The sequence below is a fragment of the Syngnathoides biaculeatus genome, chromosome 15 (assembly GCF_019802595.1).
Source record: "Syngnathoides biaculeatus isolate LvHL_M chromosome 15, ASM1980259v1, whole genome shotgun sequence".
Classification (NCBI taxonomy): Eukaryota; Metazoa; Chordata; class Actinopteri; order Syngnathiformes; family Syngnathidae; genus Syngnathoides; species Syngnathoides biaculeatus.
Window position 1 is genome coordinate 2,016,656 of NC_084654.1, and position 20,259 is coordinate 2,036,914.

General features: G+C 42.1%; 1 long non-coding RNA gene across 2 annotated transcripts; it reads right to left on the reverse strand.

Moving 5' to 3' along the window:
* Positions 1–3,671: 3,671 nt before the first annotated feature.
* Positions 3,672–15,644, reverse strand: LOC133513666 (uncharacterized). 2 transcript variants are annotated; one of them, XR_009798562.1, is made up of 3 exons: positions 15,525–15,644; positions 4,725–4,899; positions 3,672–4,651 (listed from the first exon to the last, which is right to left on the reverse strand). It is a non-coding gene; the product is annotated as an uncharacterized LOC133513666 (long non-coding RNA). The 2 variants fall into 2 exon arrangements; XR_009798563.1 differs by lacking the exon at positions 15,525–15,644 and adding an exon at positions 9,031–9,102.
* Positions 15,645–20,259: the final 4,615 nt, after the last annotated feature.

A 20,259-nucleotide genomic window follows, 5' to 3' on the forward strand; every position in this document is an offset into this window, starting at 1 on the left:
TAACATGATGGATTATTAAATTTACTCTTAATCTTTCTCGTTTTTCATAAAATCGACTTTTATGTTTGGAGTTACAATTCTCTTTAGTGAAAGGTACGAGTGGATAGTTGGACAGGCATGAGGTTGTAACTTTGGCCTTCTGCAAGATAAAACAAAAAACATTTGATTCATATTTTCAATTTTGAATATTTTGTCAGATCAGAGTAATGTTCATCATTTATGGCGTATTCTTCACATTATTTACATGCATTTAGCCCGTATTTTAAATAATGCATTGAACATTTGAGAGCACACACTGCTGTACTCGAATTTGAGGAAGACCTCAGCGTCAACAGTACACAAAATTTATGCAGTGTACAAATTCCGCCACCTCCTAAACATCACATGGATATGGATTAGCTGACATATATATCTGTATCAGTATTGTACTTACATTTAAAACGAGGTAGATACTTGTCAATACTAAATAATTGAACATGCACGTACTTACTTGCTACCGAAGCCAAGTGAACGCTGCACCGGGTTTGCAAAGCAGTCCTGCGTGAAATGCTTGGAACCTATTACTGTCACTTTGATTTGTAAGACCAATGCGCCTGCTTTGTCTTCTTTGTCAAACCTGATCCATAACCTACCGAGCTGTTCATATTTCGGCCATTCATGTAACCTGACTCTGTCGGAGTTTGACACAGAACAGCCGTATGCAACACACTTCCTCATTACCTTTGCCAGCTTTTCCTCTCTCTGGCTAAATGTTATCATGACGTGATGTCACATTCTGGAGAGAACCGGAACATGCTGAATCTAAGCAACTTTTCGAACAAAATCTTGAGAGTGACTTTGACGCAAATTTATTTCATTTCTGTTGTGTTGAGAATTTTTAAAAAAATTTTAATGAAATTTTAGCTATATTTGTATGATAGAAAAATCAAATACATTTCCTCTGAATTCAACCTTTAACTTTTGTGACATACTCTTGACGCCGACGACTTCAAGACGGCTATGAGGACATTCTGGTCCACTGTCTGGCATCTCAGGTGGGGGAAGCAGCGCACTGTCAATACTGCGTATAGTAGGGATCGGCCGGAGCTGACCTCAACTTGGGACGTTGTGAGTTGGTGGGGAGAATACTTCGAAGACCTTCTAAATTCCACCGTCACACCTTCCCATGAGGAACCAGAGTCTTTGTTCTCCAAGGCGGGCTCTTCTATCTCTGGGGTTGAGGTCACCGAGGTGGTTAAAACCCTCCTTGGTGGCAGAGACCTTGGGGTGGATTAGACTTACCCAGAGTTTCTAATCTGGATGTTGTGGCGGTGTCCTGGTTGACATGCCTCTGCAGCATCACAGCTGGGACAGTGCCTCTGGATTGCCAGACTTGGGTGGTGGTCCTCCTTTTTCAGAAGGTGGACCGGCGGGTGTGTTCCAACTATAGGGGGATCACACTCCTCAGCCTCTCTGGTAAGGTCTATTCAGGGGTGCTGGAGAGGCCGTGGAACAGTGCATCAGCTCTTCACCCACGGCACGATCCTCGAGGGTGCATAGGACTTCGCCCAACCAGTCTCCATTTGTTTAGTTGACTTGGAGAAGATGTTCGACCCTGTCCCTCGGGGAGCCCTGTGGGAGGTTCTTCGCGAGTATGGGGTACCAAGCCCCCTGATATGGGCTGTTCGGACCCTGTAAAGGAAAAGCGTGGCATGCCGTCTCCGGGTCGGGGATGAAATCCTACCCCAAGTTCCAGTATCTTGGGATCTTGTTCACGAGTGAGGGAAGAATGGAGTGGGAGATCGACAGACGGATCGGTGCAGCATCTGCAGTAAAGCAGACTTTGTATTGGTCTGTTGTGATAAAGAGGGAGTTAAGTCAAAAGGTGAAGCTCTCGATTTACCACCAGTCGATCTATGTTCCTACCCATCCATCTATGATCAGGAGCTGTGGGTGTGACCGAAAGAACAACATCCCGGATAAAAGCAGACAAAATTAGTTTCCTCCTCAGGCTGTCCAGGCTCTCCCTTAGATATAGGGTGCAAAGCTCAGTCATCTGGGAGGAGCTCAGTGTCGAGCTGGTGCTCATCTACATTAAGAGGAGCCAGATGAGGTGACTGGGGCATCTGATCCGGACACCTCCCAGACGCCTCCCTTGTTAGGTTTTCCGGGCAAGTCCCACCTGAAAGAGACCCCAGGGACAACCCAGGACACTCTAGAAAAATGTGACTCGGCTGGCCTAGGAACGCCTCAGGATCGCTCCGGAAGAGCTGGCACAAGTGGCTGAGGAAAGGGAAGTCTGGGTATCCCTGCTGAAATTACTGCCCCTGCGACGTGACCCGGAAAAGCAGTAGAAGATGGATGGATGGATGGATGGATGGATGGATGGATGGATGGATAATGGATGGATGGATGAATGGATGGATGGACTCATTGATTCAAGGCCCGTGATTTGTCACCAATGCAACATTGACTAATGAGAGCATATGTGGATTTATCTCATGACATAAAGAAGACGGCCGAAGTTACGCTTATGTGTTGCGCCATGATAGCGTGATTCACAATACTACTGAAGAGTTGTCATGATGTGAAAGCTTCCTCCGACGTACCCAAAAGGAAAAGGAAGATGATGATGATGATCAGCGAAAAAGTAAAACTTTTGGATATGATCAAATATGGCAGAAGCTACGATTTGGGGTGCACCATTATGATGTGAATGAAACCATGGTGCGCTTCTTAAAATCCGTAAAACCTCTTTAATAACTTTTAAAAAGGAAGCGAAATGTGCGGTGACTCCACAAAATAAGAAGATTGTTTGAATGGAAGTTGCGTTAGTTTTGTGATGGCGGATTGCAGAAAAAAACAGACTGACAATGATGAAGAGGCTGAAGAAAGTGCTGATAAACCTCAAGGAGCAAGGAGCGATTCACCCAGTTGACGACAAGGCTTTTCAGCAAGCAAAGGTTGGTTTGAAAAATTTCAAAAGCGTTACAGGCTCAAAAGTGTGTCTCTGAATGGTGAGATTTCTTCCACGAGAACAATGCTGCTCATCGTTATGTGGAGGAAGAACTTGCACAAAACATTGACTACAATACAGTACGAGCTATTGAATTGAGCAATTGTGTTGATGGGGTTATGTCCTTGTACAATTTTGAAACAGAAGAAAAAGGACAACAAATCCCCATTACTGTGTTTTTCTCAAAGATAAAAACTTCAATTACACTGTGAGCACCTCCAGCAGAAGATTCTCATCGTGAGGAATGTTAATTTACGTATTTACTGCAATAAAATTTTTCATGTCCAGCACAGAATGGAGTATCTTTGAAAATTAAGAGAGCTGATGAAATCACAGACATTGTGGCACATGTATGTCAGTTTCTGTGAAGAAGTGCATGTACCAATAAAAACATTTTGCATGTTTAATAACAACAAGGTATGGTGCAGGAAACAGATTCTATGGACACAAACCACAAAGAAGTAAGCATATCTTAAGAAGAGGAAACATATTTCAAGAAGACTTTCAGTTTTTGCACCATTTAAATGAAAATGTTCTCCACAATGCTGAGGGTCCTCTTGAAATATCTTTACCTTTCAGATAATGACCGGAGCTACCAAATAATAAACACATTTGAAAGGAAAAATGGAAAGGAATTCAAATTACAAAGATTATATAAGATTTATGATTCACATCTTTAACCCGAGAGAACCGAAGACATCCAAATCCTCTTTTAAAATTGTATGTACTAAATAAATTAATCAATAAGCATCAAAGGAACACAAAAACATCATATTTGGAAAAATGTACTAATTTACTTCCGATTTAGATAATGGGTCACACATGACCCAGTAGGTCTTAACGAGCAAAATCCAATGCATTTCATGCAGACACGTGAGACGCGCTTTAACAGTAAAAAGAGTAACTGTATTTATTGCACTAGGTCATATGTCACCCCATGGATTCTCTAGTGTTAAAGATGGTGATGCAGAAGAAGCAGACAGCATAGTCCAGGACGTCAAAATATGTTTTTTGTTTTTTTTACCTAACCATTGGGTGTATAAAGACAATAACACTTCTGGCACGGATTACAATCGCTCAGTAATTACAAGCATGGACCTCCCGAGTAGAAAACAATAGTGGGCTAGCTGAATACCTCAACAGCTTTTACTGCAGTTTTGAAAAGGACACTTTCACTCGACAGACCCATAAAGTTACACCACCGTCCACTTCACCATCTCCAACTCCACTGTTTAATGGGACGTGAGGCATATCTTTAAACAAGAAAAGATCAACCAAACCTTGTGTCCCCATCCTCCCTCACAGTCTGCGCAGAGCAACTTGCTCCTCTCTTCACAAAGATCTTAAACAGGTCTCTGGAACTGTGTGAAGTACCAACCTGCTTCAAACGCTCCACCATCAAACCGGTCCAAAAAAGGAGCGGTCTGATGTCCTAATGACTAAAGTTCTGTTTCCTTGACATCTGAGGTCATGAAGTCTTTGAACACCTTGTCCTGGAACACCTCAAGAGCATCAAAGGTCCCCAGCTGGACCCACTGCAGTTTGCTTATCGAGCTTACCAGCTCTGTGTTTAACACCATCATCCTTGAACTCCTCTCCTCCAAGCTTCTCCAGCTCAGCATCTCACCAGTCATCTGCCAGTGCATCTACAACTTCCTGATAGGGAGGACACAACAGGTGAGGCCAGGGGAGACCACCTCATCCACGTGCACTATCAGCACTGGGTTACCCAAAGGTTGTGTCTTTCAGTTGTGTCATCTCCCCTCTGCAGTTCAATCATCAGCCAAAGACAGCGACAAGTCTGTCCATCAGTTGTGTCAGCTCCTCGCTGTTCTTCTCACTCTACACCAGGGGTGCTCAATGCTTCGATCGCGATGCAGTTTTAATCAATTGCGACGGCATGCCTGAAAAAAAAAAAAGACCTCAGCCGTATGTTTCTGACCTTGCCCCTTGGCACTTAGTAGAATAAAACACACTGGTCAGCGAGACCCTGAATTTTAAGCCCTCGCTTTTTTCTTAAGTAAAGACAACTCATCAAACGTGTATGGGAGCTGGAGCAAATAAGAACGCATAACTCTCATACAAAATGGGAGGTGGACTTTTTTTTCACAATGTCATTTTCGACATCATGCATCATCTGCCAGTGTACTATTCTAATAAGAAAGAAGTGAAATGTGTAGCGGCATTTTCAAACTGTTCATGGAAAATATGACATCAACGTTCCGCCAAAAAACAAGTTGAGGATTACAAAAGTGAACGAACTAAAATTCAAATTGGCCGGACAGCAGTCACTTTTCACACAACATAATTTGACAGCGAAAGCCACCAAAGAAGCATCGTTCCGTGTTAGTCACATCATCGTTATTAACAAGAAGTCCTTCCAAGACAGAGAGATGGTAAAAGAGGCTTTCATAGAAGCAGCTGACTCATTGTTCCAATATTTTAAAAATAAGGCGGAAATATTATCTTCAACAAAAGCTCTGCAGCTGTCAATGAGTACACAGTGCTGTGAAGCCATGCCTGAGAACTTAAGCAAGCAAATGTGGAAGGACATCGGATATTGTGAGTGTTTCTCATTGCAGTTGGACAAATCTGCTGACGTGAGTGACACAGCCAAGGTATGCAATTTCATTCATATCGTGTTTACTGAACATCAACGTGAACTTAGATAGTTACAAAAAAATGTCATAGTTAATTATGTTGTGTTGTGCAATATTGGCTCATGCGGTTATGCAAGGCACACAAACATACATTTACACATAACGAATCCTCAATATACTAAATATGTTTATTTGTAGTATATTCTTCGGGAGTATGGGGTACTGAATCCGCTGGTATGAGCTGTTCGGTCCCCGTACGACCGCTGTCAGAGTTTGGCCCGCATTGGCGGTAATAAGTCAGACTCGTTTCCAGTGAGAGTTGGACTTCGCCAAGGCTGCCCTTTGTCACCAATTTTGTTCATAATTTTTATGGACAGAATTTCTAGCCACAGCCGAGGCGTAGAGGGTGTCCGGTTTGGTGGCCTCAGCATCGCATCTCTGCTCTGTGCAGATGATGTGGTTCTGTTGGCTTCATCAAGCCGTGATCTCCAGCTCTCACTGGAGCGATTCACTGGAGCCGAGTGTGAAGCGGCTGGGATGAGAATCAGCACCTCCAAATCCAAGACTATGGTCCTCAGTCGGAAAAGGGTGACATGCCCTCTCCAGGTCAGGGCTGAGATCCTTCCCAAAGTGGAGGAGTTTAAGTATCTTGGGGTCTCGTTCACGAGTTAGAGAAGAATGGAATGGGAGATTGACAGACGGATCAGTGCAGCGTCTGAGTGATGCAGACTTTGTATCGGTCTGTTGTTGTAAAGAGGGAGGTAAGTTGAAAGGTGAAAAATTAAAAAATCTCAATTTACCAGTCAATCTACGTTCCTACCCTCACCTATGGGCATGAGGTGTGGGTCGTGACCGAAAGAACAAGATCCTGGATACAAGCAGCTGAAATGAGTTTTCTCCACAAGGTGTCTGAGCTCTGCCTTAGAGATAGGGTGAGAAGCTCGGTCATCCTGGAGGGGCTCAGTTTCGAGCCGCTACTCCTCCGCATTGAGAAGAGCCAGATGATGTGGCTGAGGCATTTGATTTGGACGCCTCCCTGACGCCTCCCTGGTGAGGTGTTCCAAGCATGTTCCACTGGAAAGAGACCCCGAGGATAACCCAGGACACGATGGAGAGATTATGTCTCTCGGCTGGCTTGGGAACGCCTCAGGATCCCTCCGGAAGAGCTGGAAGAAGTGGCTGGGGAAAGGGAAGTCTGGGTATCCCTGCTGAAGCTACTTCAACCGTGAACCAACACAGAAAAGCGGTAGATAATGGATGGTTGGATGGATGTAGTGGGTAGATCTGTGTGACTTGGTCATTCTATTTCCACCACCACCCACACCCACCCTGGCCATCAATCGCGAGAGGGTGACTGCTTGGAAAGTAGATCTTGGGGTAAAAAAGTCTGGGCACCCCTGCTCTACACAAATGACTGCACTTTAAGACACACTTGTGAAGTTCGTCATCGGCCTCATCAAAGACGGCGATGACTATGCTTATTGACAGGAGGTGGTGAGCCTGGAGCTTTGGTGTGGCCAACACATTGTGGACTTCAAGGGGCATGTTTAACCACAGTTGCCCCACACACTGTCCAACTGTCTTGTGTCAACCGTCGAGACCTTCTAGTTCTTGGGGATTACAGTCTCACAGGACCTGAAGTTTGAGACAAACATCAACTCCATCCTCAAAAAAAAGCCCAGCAAAGAATGTTCTTCCAGCTTCTGAGCAAGAAGAAAGGAAAAAGGAGTGTTAGGTGGCCTTTCAGAAAGAGGTGAGACAGTTTCTCAGTAGCCAGGAGGGGCTGCCAGCAGGGTGGACGACTATAGCCAAGGTGATCAGAGAGACAGAAAGGAGAGTACTCGGTGTATTTTCTAGTAGGAAAGAGAAGAAGGAGACTTGGTGGTGGAACTCCAAAGTACAGGAACGCATACAAGGAAAGAGTTTAGTGAAGAAGTGAAACACTCAGAGGATTGAAGAGACGTGAAAGGAATACATTGAACTTAGACAAAGGGCAAAGGTAAAAGTGGCGAAGGCTAAACATGAGGCATATGATGACATGTACACCAGGTTGAACACGAAAGAAGAAGAAAAGATCACTACAGGATTGCCAGACAGAGGGATATAGATGGGAGGGATGTGCAGCAGGTAAGGGTGATTCAGGATAGAGATGGTAATGTGTTGACTGGTGATATACCCACTACATCCAATGATCATCATTGATCACGCACCATCCAATGTTGTATCCTCTCTCCGCTGATCTCTTACACAAACAACTGCACCTCAACACAGCCAGCAGTCAAAGTTCTGAAGTTTGCAGATGACATCACAATCATTGGAATTAGAATCATTTTTATATTGCCAGATGTCTCAAAAATGGAAGAAATGTGTTTCTGGTAATTGGAGCCACTCTCGTGAAACATACGTACATATGGAGTACGAAAGACAGACAGACAGACAGTCAACTGACAGAATAATTTTGAGACAAAGAAATTGCAATAATACTTTATGCTGAAGGACTACTGTATTACTGTATGTCTCAAAAGTATTTTCTGTGAATTGACTGTTGTCGCATTACAACGGCTCCAAATACTGGAGACAAATACCTTGTGTTTTTGACATACTTGGACAACTAAAGATGATTCTAATTCTGATGTGGTAAACATGGGAATGTGTATTGAGAGGTCAAATCACATAATTCAATTCAAGAAGTATCCATCCATTTTCTGAGCTGCTTATCCTCACGAAGGTCGCGGGAGTGCTGGAGCCTATTCCAGCTGTCATCAGGCAGGAAGCAGGGTACACCCTGAATTGGTTGCCGGCCAATTGTAGGGAACAAAAACAAACTACAGTCGCACTCACAATCACACCTAGGGGCAATTTAGAGTCTCTAATTAATGCATGTTTTGGGGATATGGGAGGAAACAGGGGTGCATGGAGAAAACCAATGCAGGCACGGGGAGAACATGCAAACTCCACACAGGCAGGGCCAGGATTTGAATCCCGGTCCTTAGAACTGTGAGGCCAAGCTCTACAGCTGGGTCATGCTGCCTCAATACAAGAAGCAAAATTAGAAAAAGTGAGGTAAATGTCTCAGAAGAATATGCAATTAATCCAACAGATACACTAAGAAAACGTCTTCAAAATCAAAAAATTAATTAGACATATCAAAAGGAACAGAATATCAACAACAGGTACAAGATGAATTTTTTGGACAATGGTTACGATACACTAATTTTGAACACAATGAGTTAGGAAAATATATTGCCAATCAACTTCAACACAATAAAGATAAATCATTATTTACAGGCATTCTGTATAAAAATGGAAGCTGTATACAGTTAGAGTGCTATGGAAAAATACAGTGCTGTTCAAAATAATAGCAGACCAATATGACTAATTGGATTAATCCAGGTTTTCAGTATATTTTTTGTTGCTACTTGTCAAAGAGTTTACCAGTAGGTGCAGTAGATTCTCAGTAAACCAACAAGATCCAGCATTCATGATATACGCACTCTTAAGATTGTCCAATTTGGCAATTTGTTAAAAGGGGTGTGTTAAAAAAAAATAGCAGTGTGGCATTCAATTAGTGACGTCATCAATTTTGTGAAAAGCAGGTGTGAATCTGATGTCTCCTATTTAAGGATGAAGGCAGCACCTGAACATGCATTCCTCCTTGAAAGCTTGAGGAAAATGGGTTATGACACACATTGTTCAGAAGAACGTCATACTTTGATTAAAACTTTAACTGGAGAGGGGAACCCTTATAGATGGCCAAAAGAGCCGCTTTGGGGTACAAAACCGCAGGCCAGACATGGTTTTAGCTTGTATTTTGAAGTAAGAAAATTTGAAGATGTGTGCGTGTGAAGGGTCTTGTTCTATTGCGCCACCATAACTGGTTTTGAGCCACTGGAGTGCACGCGCACTTTCTCGCTGCGTGTGTGTGTGTACGTGTGCGTGCTTTTGCGCGTGTGCATGTGTGTGTGTGTGTGGATGAGGTTGTGTCCCCAGGCTTCACCTGCTGTGTCCTGCCTGTCAGGAAGTTGTAGATCCACTGACAAATGGCAGGTGAGATGCTGAGCTGAACAAAGGGGTTTAGAGAGGAGTTCAGGGATGATGTTGTTGAACACAGCTAAAGTCCACAAACGGGAATTTTGCGGAGTTTCCCATGCTCTCAAGGTGTTCGAGGAAGTGCACACCCATGTTGACATCCACAGACTTGTTACCTGCTGAAGATCTCTGTTAACCTTAAGATCTGTGTGAAGACTGGAGCAATATGGTATGCGAAGACTTTGGGACAGGATGGAGGGTACGATGAGGATTTGAGATGAAAAACAAATTGAAACTTTTATTAAGGTTATTTAAAGTTATTTCTCATTTAAATACGAAATTAAAAACAGTCGGTGCCCCTTTAACCATCACAGAAATACATCATACATTAAAAATATGCAACCAGAATCAGCTTTATTGGCCAAGTGTGTAATAGCACATAAGGAATTTGTCTCCAGCAGTCGGTACCGCCCTGGTACGACTTTCAGAATAAAGAACAACTAACAAGAACAAAGAAGAAGAGACATTCTGTTAATAGGAACTACTCTTTATAAGAGTCACAGTTGGGCAAGATGCAGTCTTCTTCATTTAGAAGAGCTAAGAGATAAGATTGTATCCATGCCCCACATTTTGTTAAGCGTGTACAGAGTCCCCTTACCTGTTCGCGGTTCCTGTTATAGACCGGTGCAATGACAACTGTGCAAAGGGAGCAGTTTAAAGTGATCAATTGTGCGGTGGTCTACAGAGTATATTTCTAACACTAATACTTATTGGGCCAGCAGGATGTGAGGCCACAAGACCCAATAACGGGACAAGGCAGAAAAGAGTCGGTTCGCTGATCAAGAATTTAATGACTTAATTGCCAGCGGGGGAAAAAAAAACTGTTCCAATGCCTACTAGTTTTGACTTTCATTGATTGGTAATGTTTACCAGATGGATGGAGCTGGAAGAGCTGATGGCCGGCATGTGGAGGGTCTGAAAGGATCCTGCCTGCTCTGGACTAAGTTCGAGTGTCGTGCAAGTCTTCAAGGGTGGGAGGGGTTGTGCCGACAATCCATTCATTGGTTTTGATTGTCCTTTGCAGTCAGAGTTTGTCCTTGATGACCAGAGCAACCACTCGCTGGCCAGGTAAGAGTTCTTCCAGCTGGTTGGACTCCAAGGCAGCCTGTCACCGTACCTAATGAGGACCTGTGCTGGCATCAAAGAGATGACCGGGAGGAAAGCAGCTATCCTTGAAAATAAACCCACACCAGAGAAATCTTAGAACAGGGTTGTGCTGGAAGACCTGGCCCACATACCTCTGTACATCTTGAGGTTACCTCCGGAGTACTCCTTTGCTGCTCTGGGGAGGTTGACGCCAGCTTCTGCGTGCCATGTGTGGGAGATGAGCTAGTGTCTGGATCTAGGGCTGTGCAGTGTTGGTTACTCTCACGCTCTTTGCACTTCAGAACCACTTGACAGTCTCTCACTCTGTGCGTTGAAGAGCAGCACTCATAACACCTCTTGTGTTCTTTCAGAAATGCTTTGCGGTCTGTCAGTGGCTTTGACCTGAAGACCCTACATTTTGTTAGAGGATGGTGCTTAGTGGTTAGGGTTAGCCTAACCTTGCTGTGCCCACTGATACGTGGCTTTTCACTGTACTGTTCTTTCTACGTGTTATTGTGCTCAGTGTAGAGCGCAGAATTAACGGCCAGCCAAACTCTTTTCAAGACCCAGGAGATGAGCATTCTATAGCTCCTTTATTGACAATTGAAGCGGACTGAAAAGTCAATGGTTTCTGAAGGCTAGCATACACGAAATGATGGACAACACAACCATGAACTTCATCTGTGTTCGGATGCTGCTTTTACACAAAGATGACCGCTGGATAGAACTGTCTCAACTGCTCTTGTGACAGGCCGTGCTTCTTCAACAGCTGCAAAAAGTACATCATTTGCTGGGCTTTTTGATGATGCAGTTTATATTAATTCCCAAGAACTTGAAGGTCTCGCCGTTTGACACATGACTGTTGGACAGTGTCAGGGGGAGCTGTGGTAAAAGATGCCTCCTTAAGTCTTTAGAGTGTTCAGTGCCACCAAAGCTCCACTCTTGCCACTTCGTGTCAATACGCAGACTTGTCACTGTCTTTGATGATGGTGATGACTGATGTGTCATCAGTGGACTTCAGAGGTTTGACAGTCGGGTGCCTCGAGGTGCAGTCGTTTGTGTAGAGCGAAAAGAGCAGAGGGGAGAGGACACAACCTTGGGATGCCCCAGTGCTGATAGTGCATGTGGATGAGGTGGTGTCCCCCACCCTCACCTGCTGTATCCTGCCCGTCAGGAAGTTGTACATCCACCTGGAGATGGCAGATGAGACGCTGAGCTGGTGAAGTTTGGAGGAGAGGAGTTCTGAGATGATGGTGTTAAATGCAGAGCCGAATTCCATGAACAGGATTCTTGTATAAGTACCCTCGCTGTTGAGATGATCAAGGATGAAGTGCAGACTCATGTTGACCCACCCTTCTTTCTTATATTTTGCTGGTTTGACCAAGGGGATTTCATTATTCTAAATGTACACGTAACAACTATAGCAGCATCCTTACAGATCTATAAACAAAAATCAATCAAAAACTGCAGCTCATTCTGAACTCCGCTACTCAAGTCCTCACTAAGACAGAAAAAGTGGATCACATCAGTCCAGTCCGTACTTGCTGCCTGTTTGGACAGACTTCAAAGTTTTGATGCTTGTCTATAAAGCTCTGAAAGTCTTGGGCCAAAATGCCTCAATGACCTCCTGACCAAGTATGAACCCTCCAGACCCCCGAGGTCTTCTATTTTTTTTTTTTTTATTTTATAAGTTCCCAGAGTCAGAACAAGACACGGAGAAGCTGTATTCAGCTTCTACGCCCCACAAGTCTGGAGCAAACTCCCAGAAAGCTCTTTGTACTGTTCTTGCTACATGTTAACATGCTCAGTGTAGAACGCAGAATTATCAGCCAGGCAAACTCTGTTCAAGAGCCAGGAGATAACCGTTCTATAGCTCCTTCATTGACAATTGAAGCAAAGTGAAACTGTAAACAGTGACAAGTAATATACAGCGCTTGGTGAGTTGTCCATTCAGCTTGTACTGAACATCAATAAAATGTATGAAAATACCAACCCAAACTAACAGTGTTAACCAATTTAAACTCCTGTCCACTTATGAACAGATGTTACAATGGGTAGGTTAACATTAAAATCCACACTAATAACTAAACAGCCAGCCTGACATCCGACGTACAATGGTCAAAGAGTGGCTCGTTTGCTCGGTTATGCACTAAAAAGTGAACATATTTGCATTCCCATACTACACAATCCACCATAAACATCAAAGATTGGGCTAGTGCATCACAACAAACCTACAGCCAATGCTTTCTGAAGGCTAGCATACATGAAAGGATGGATAACACGACGATGAACTTCACGTGCATTTCGGTTAGGCGCTGAGCAAAAGGTGCATTGTTGAGGCCATTGACCGTTTGTCTCACCTTATGTACTATGATCATGTCTCTCCCCAGCAAGAGTAAGATTTCAGCATCAGGGTCTAACTTTGGGTTTGTGTGTGTTTCTTTCTGGTGGGACATGCCCAGAACACCTCATCAGGGAGGCGTCTGGGAGGCATCCGGATCAGATGCCCCAGCCACCTCATCTGGCTCCTCTCATTACGGAGGAGCAGCGGCGCGACACTGAGCCCCTTCCGGATGACGGAGCTTAGCACGCTATCTCTAAGGGAGAGCCCAGACACCCTACAGAGGAACGTAATTTCGGCTACTTGTATCCGGGATCTTGTTCTTTCGGTGACGACCCACAGCTCTTGCTAATAGGTAAGGGTAGGAACGTAAAGCAATTTGCGAGAGAGAGAGAGAGACCGGAAATAGAACGCGCCTTTATGTGCGTGACATGTATGTATCTGCCACACCTGAATCAAGCTACGAGATGGATGATAGGCTGATGACTTTTTTTGGATACCTATCAAGCAATTGACCAAAACTAGACATGTTATCAAAATGGATTGAAGTACTTCCAGCAAATCATGCATTGTCATCTATTGTGGCAAAAGTATTGTTGACTAAATTTTTTCCCAGAAAAAAATTCTTCTGACAACGCAAAGCACTTTGTAAACGAAATAATGACTGAGCTTTCAGACAGACTACAATTTTACATCAAAACATATTGCAGTTACCATCCCCAGTCCAGTGGTGCAGTGGAAAAAGAAAATGGAATTCTAAAAGCTCAATTAAGTAAATGCTGTGAAGACACAAAATTAAATTGGATCGAGTGTCTCCTGGTTGTGTTGTTGAATACGAGGATGCACGGGCATCTGAGGCACAATTTTTCCCCGACAGAGATGCTTTTTGAAGGTGCTCTGAATGTTGGACTACACTTTCCAGGCTTGCCGATGGAGACACACCTTTGAAAGGACGACATGATTAGGGAGTGTACGTATTTGATGAAGCGCTCTCTGATGTCATTAACAAGTTCATACAGGACTGGTGAGGGAGCCAGACGGCCCCAGAATTTGCTCGTAATTTTAGTGACAAAGTATAATCCATCAGGTCAAATGTCAGCAGAAATCAGCAAAATAATAAAATGATTCTACATTTGAAGTCACCAGGGGAAAACTCAATTACCATGTCAGAAATTGATAGATGACCAAAAAACTGAAGACAAAACGGTTCAGCAGCTGAAGCCATCAACGGGCTGTATCGACTCAATACAATCTGACTTTTTCAAAACTTGTGAAGTCAGTGCTAGCTGATTTGCAGCAAATCAATTGTTCACTTCAGTCTGGCGGGTTTCCTCAAGCACTTGAAGTAGCGGCTGTTAAGCCTCTTCTAAAAAACAGAGCACTGTACGATTCCATATTAGCAAGCTATTGACCAGGGGTGCTCAGACTTTTTTACCCCAAGATCTACCAGCCAGCCTCTCGCGATCTACCGCCGGGGATTGAAGCAATAGAGAGACCGTAAATAGGAGGCTAGCATGCTAGAACTTATCTGCCACACCCAAATCAAGCGACGAGATGGATGATAGGCTGACGTCTTCTTTTTTTTTCTTTGGCACACCCTCACCCGATCGACCAAAACTGCCTCATGATCGATTGACACATTGATCGCTCCTGTATAGACCCATCTCAAATCTCCCTTTTAGAGCAAAGATTGTTGAAAAAGATGATTGTAATCAACTCGGAAATTCCTTGAATTTAAATTGACTTTTTGATTAAATTTCAATCAGGTTTTCAAACTCATCACAATACAAAACCTGCTCTTATCAAAGTGTTAAATGATACAAAAGTGAATACTGACTCAGGAAAGGTGTCGATTTTAGTATTGTTGGATCTCAGTGCGGCTTTTGATATGGTAGATCAGTATATGATGCTGGATAGGTTGGAAACGTGGGTAGGACTAAATGGAATGGTCCTTGAATGGTTTAGGTCCTACCTGGAGGAAATGAGCTACTTAGCAAACAATTGTAAATGCTCAATCTCAACAAGTGGCAATGACCTCTGGGGTCCTTCAGGGGTCAGTTCTTGGACCCCTACTCTTCACCCTGTGGATGACTATCACAGCTATGCAGATGACACACAGTTTTACAGTATTTGGCATTGTCTCCAATTCAATTGAGGTGTTGTGGCACTGTATAAAGCAGATAAATAACTGGATGAGCCCAAATTTTCTTCAACTAAATCACAACAAAAGTGAGACAATTGTTTTTGGCAATAAAGAAAAGAGAAATCCCTTTAAGTCAATATGTGGAATCCCTATCTTTAAAAACTAAAGACCAACTATGAAACCATAGTGTTCTGATAGATTCTGACCTGACTTTGAACAGTCATATCAAATAAATGACAAAAACCTCTTTTTACCATATGAAGAACTTACCTAGAGTGAAGGCATGTATGTGTCAAGCAGACTAGGAAAAGTTCATCCATGTTTTAATCTCATGTAGACTTGATGACTGCAATTGTTTTCTGACTGGACTCCTCAAAAAGACCATTAAACAGCTGCAGCTCATTTAGAATGATGCAGCTCGGGTTCTGACCAGAATAAAGAGGTCAGAGCATATACAGGTAACTCAAATTCAAGTCCTCACACTGGCTTCCAGTCAGCTTTAGAATATATTTTAAAGTTCTGCTACTGGTCTATAAATATACTAAATGGTTTAGATTCCTGAATAGATGAAATAAATGCCTATGGAATACAATCCCAGTAGAGCTCTGAGATCGAGTCAAATTGTGGAGCTCAAAGTCCAAGGCAAACACAGTAAAGCAGCATTTAGCTATTATGCTGCACACAAATGGAAGACGTTGCCAACAGAGGTGACCTCAGCCGCAAGTGAGAATGTTTTTAAATCCAGACTGAGAACTCTTTTTTTTTTTTTTGCTTTTTAGTATATTTCCACTTTTAATATTTCTTGCACTGTATGTATTTTTTAATTGTGCTTTTATCTTTTCATTTTTTATTGTTTTTCCCTCATGTTTTAATTTTTTTATTTATTTGTTTTCAAATTCTTTTAATCACCTAAAGTATATTGATTTACATTGTGTATGAAATGAAATTTAAAAAACTGCTTTGCTTTAAATGTATGGAACATCACTTTTCAAGCGCAAGTTATCTTATCGAGACAAACATAAATGTTTAACTGTACAATAAAATACACATCTTGTTTGATGTTTTTACCGATGTTTTTTATGAATAAAAATACCCAAACTTTGTTCAGTTTTGCATGAAAAATGCAGAATGCCTCCTTCCGTTTATTTTTTGTTGTTGTTGTTTTTCAGATGGGCGACTTGTATTTGTGGAATCGGATTATCGCTTGCAGCATTGCTTGTTGACGTCGAAGAAAAAAAAATGTTTCGAGAATTTCTCAATGATTTTAAGGTAAAATCAATCTGTGGTGACGAGGTGTGTGGTTGAGTTTTGCAGCAATTTCAATTATTCTGGTCACTGTTTTACATTATTTTCCCAAAGATCCAAGCCTCAGAACACAGTGGCTCAGGTTTGTGCAAACGAAGAGGGCGAATTTTTCCAAACCCAATCAGTAGTCTGTCATATGCAGTGAACATTTCACCCCCCTCTTTTACTGGTGGCCAAAGTATAAACCGGGATCACTGCCAAACATACATCCAGTTACGACTCCTGAACAGATCAGTGTAGTTTAAGGGACCAAAATTGAACTTGGATCAGACGCTGAACCTGGACAAGGTGCAACAAACTCAGAGCCCCCACTGCCCTTCACAGACACAAAACTGAGAAGAGCTTTTGTTAAAAGACAAGTTGCAGAGGTATATTGGTCATCTTTTGTTTCCTGAAAACACTGTTGACTGGGTTGAATTAAAGCAGCATAGGTTGTTCTTGGTGCAAAATATAAGTTTTATTACAGCAAATGGCTTGACCATTCTCAACTAGAAAAACAAAAAAATATTGTATACAAACCTTTTGTTATTTAACAATTTAATGACAGTGATGCAAATGTAAATAAACGATCCCCGTGACTCCACCTAAACAAAAAGTATCACAAGGAAGTATATCTAGCTATTGACAAGTGCAGGGAAGCTTATGTTCAATAATATACTACGTAGTTTTGAAACAAAAAGTTAAGTATGACGTACTAGTCTTTCCCAGAATAGTTTCAAACCGCTATCCATCCATTTTCTACCGCTCCTACTCGCAAATTTGATTGTGTACTTTTTTGGGAAACTTGGTTGTCAAGTAAGCAAAAACTGTGACAGTTACCGGCATCGTGTGGATTTTTGTGGGAGAAAACAATACTTGTAATACTATGAATTACATCAGTGATTTAAACTCTTTCCTTTGTTACCACATTGACATATGGAGATTTTATCGACATATGCTGCTTTAAAACCTCATCCAAAGTATGAAGCAACGACCCGACTGATTTAAATTAATTTGTGCTGTCTGGGAGACCTGTTTTCACCTTATCAAAAATGATTACTGCACCATGAAATTGAATGAAATAAATCTGTGCTTTATATATATTATTATTTCTTATTTTCTAAAATGTGAAACTTACTTTTCTACATTAAAGGAATAGTCCACTGAACAATGAAAAGCCTTAATTCAATAGGTCATGCCATATGTACTGTACCTTGAAAATTTGAGGTTAATCCCATACCATTTAATGGTGTTTTTATCAGCAATTATGAATTTTCATGGGCGCTGCCATTTTGGCAAGCCACATGACCTACTTGTGTGGATGTGATGTATTCTGTGCGTAAACAAAGAAATCATGGCCGATTTGTTCTGTAATCACATGCAGTACCACCGCCATTAGACACGTGAAAATATCCTAATGTATCGGGAAATGTTGTCATAATTCGGATAGAAATAATGCAAGGAAGGCTCGATGTCATCGTCTGCCCAGTAAGAAAAAGAAACATTTAAGGACCCAGTGGCTAGCGAAGTGTGCTCGCCCTGAGCCATACAACATATGTACAGGTATATTTTTGAATTTACTTTTAAACTTTTAGAGTATAATAAGTCTCTGAATTCTTTTAAATAACATTGTTATTATGTTGCTAACCAATGATGACAAAAGTACTTCTTACCATTAATGTGACTTCTTGTGCTTTCATACGTCATGCCGGCGTTGAGACTTCTATCCGTTCATCATGACCGTAATTTAATTTGATTTGCCATCATGATGGTACGATGGTGAACATTTCTTGCCAACAATGGCATGTCTATTATTCGTTTGATTATCTTGTCTTTATGTGAAGTTGGCAAATGTTGATTGGCAACGTTGAGTACGAATCCTTTGGCATACTCCGCATCTGTGAATTTAAACACACAGTAAACACACACACCTTCCCTCTCCACAAAGGCTGTCCATTCTTGTTGAAAACTTCAATACTCCTCATATTTTTTTCTTTGAGCGACCTTTGTCAAAAGTTAAAAAATAATAAATGCAGAGATTTACGCCAATATGAGTGTTCTAAAGAATACCATACCGATCGTTCGTGGCCCGGGTTAACAACAACGTCCCCCGGCACTGTTAACCAGCAGGGCGGCGTTGGGAATTTAGCTACTGTGGATTGAAGAGAAAGAAGAGGAGGAAAGTGGAGTCATCAGCAGAAGAAGAAGAGGAATGGACAGATCTTACAAATGAATGTAGGGAGTTTTAATGTTGGGATTATGACATGAAAACCTCGGGATTTGGTTGGTTGGTTTTATTTTTTAAAAAAAAAGGCATTTTGCAGAGCTGTGGGAACTATAGAGAAATAAAGTTGATGAGCCACACAATGAAGTTATGGGAAAGAGTAATGGAGGTAAACTCAGGACAGAAATAAGTGTCCACGAGCAACAGTATGGTTTAATGCCTAGAAAGAGTACCACAGATGCATTATTTGCCTTGAGGATGCTCGTGGAAAATTACAGAGAAGGTCAGAAGGAGCTACGTTGTGTCTTTGTGGAGCTAGAAAAAGACTATGACGGAGTACCAAGAGAGGAACAGTGGTACTGCATGTGTAAATGTGGTGTGGCAGAGTAATAGGTTAGAATAGTACAGGCCATGTATGAGGGCAGCAAAACAGTGGTGATATGTGCCATCGGTGTGACAGAAGAATACAAGGTGGAGAAGGGACTGCATCAGGGATCAGCTCTCAGAGGCGAGAGCATGAGTATATTGGTAGAAGGGTGCTGAGGGTGGAGCTGCCAGGGAAGAGAGCAAGAGGAAGACCAAAGAGAAGGTGGATGGATGTTGTGAGGGAAAACATGAGGGGAGTTTGTGTTAGAGAGAAAGATCCTTGCGATAGGCTTAGATGGAAAAAGATGACACACTGTGGCAACCCCTATAGGGACAAGCCAAAAGGAAAAGAAGAAGAAGATGACATCGAGGTTGTCATCGAACCAGTAGATGCTTAATCTCCATATTTGGTACATTCCAAAAATTGCCAGACTGATGAAGTGCCTGTTCATAAGAAAAGAACACAGATATCTTTCCGACAGCAGATAGGATACTACAACATGTATTTCAACCTCAGGCGGTCTCATGATGGTCATATTGAAAGACCAAATAAGCATTCAATGCAAATGTTATGAGAGAAACATATTTGTAAACAATGTACACGTACAGTTCAATAAAAATGCTATGATTTTAGTTCCGTGGTGTATGTTTATTTCATATACAAACATATACATCAACATTAGGACAAAAACTTAACCAAAATATTCTGGATGTAGACCTTTTAAATCCTGTGTACGCTTGGCCATCTGGATTAGGAAAGGTATCAGAAATCTTTGACACAGCAAGATGGATGTAGCACGCGGTTATATCTGCCTCCATTTCCCCAACACCATCTCATAAGCTGTCTATAGGTAGAATGTCTCTGGAAATGAGAAAATATACTCATATGACAATTTTCCTGAATTGGGACTTTGTTTGAACCAGCATTGATTGGACAATTGCTGCTTTTAGCAGGAAAAAATATAATGTAAATAATTATTCATTTTGAATAATCTGCATGTAAGTAGGAAACCCCTGGGTTGGTTAGGCGAAAGCATCATTTTTAAAGTAGCTTGTGTTGTGGAAAATTCTTTCGCTGCTGATACTGTTGCCTGAATTGGAGATTGGCAACTTCTCATACCCAAGGGTTCA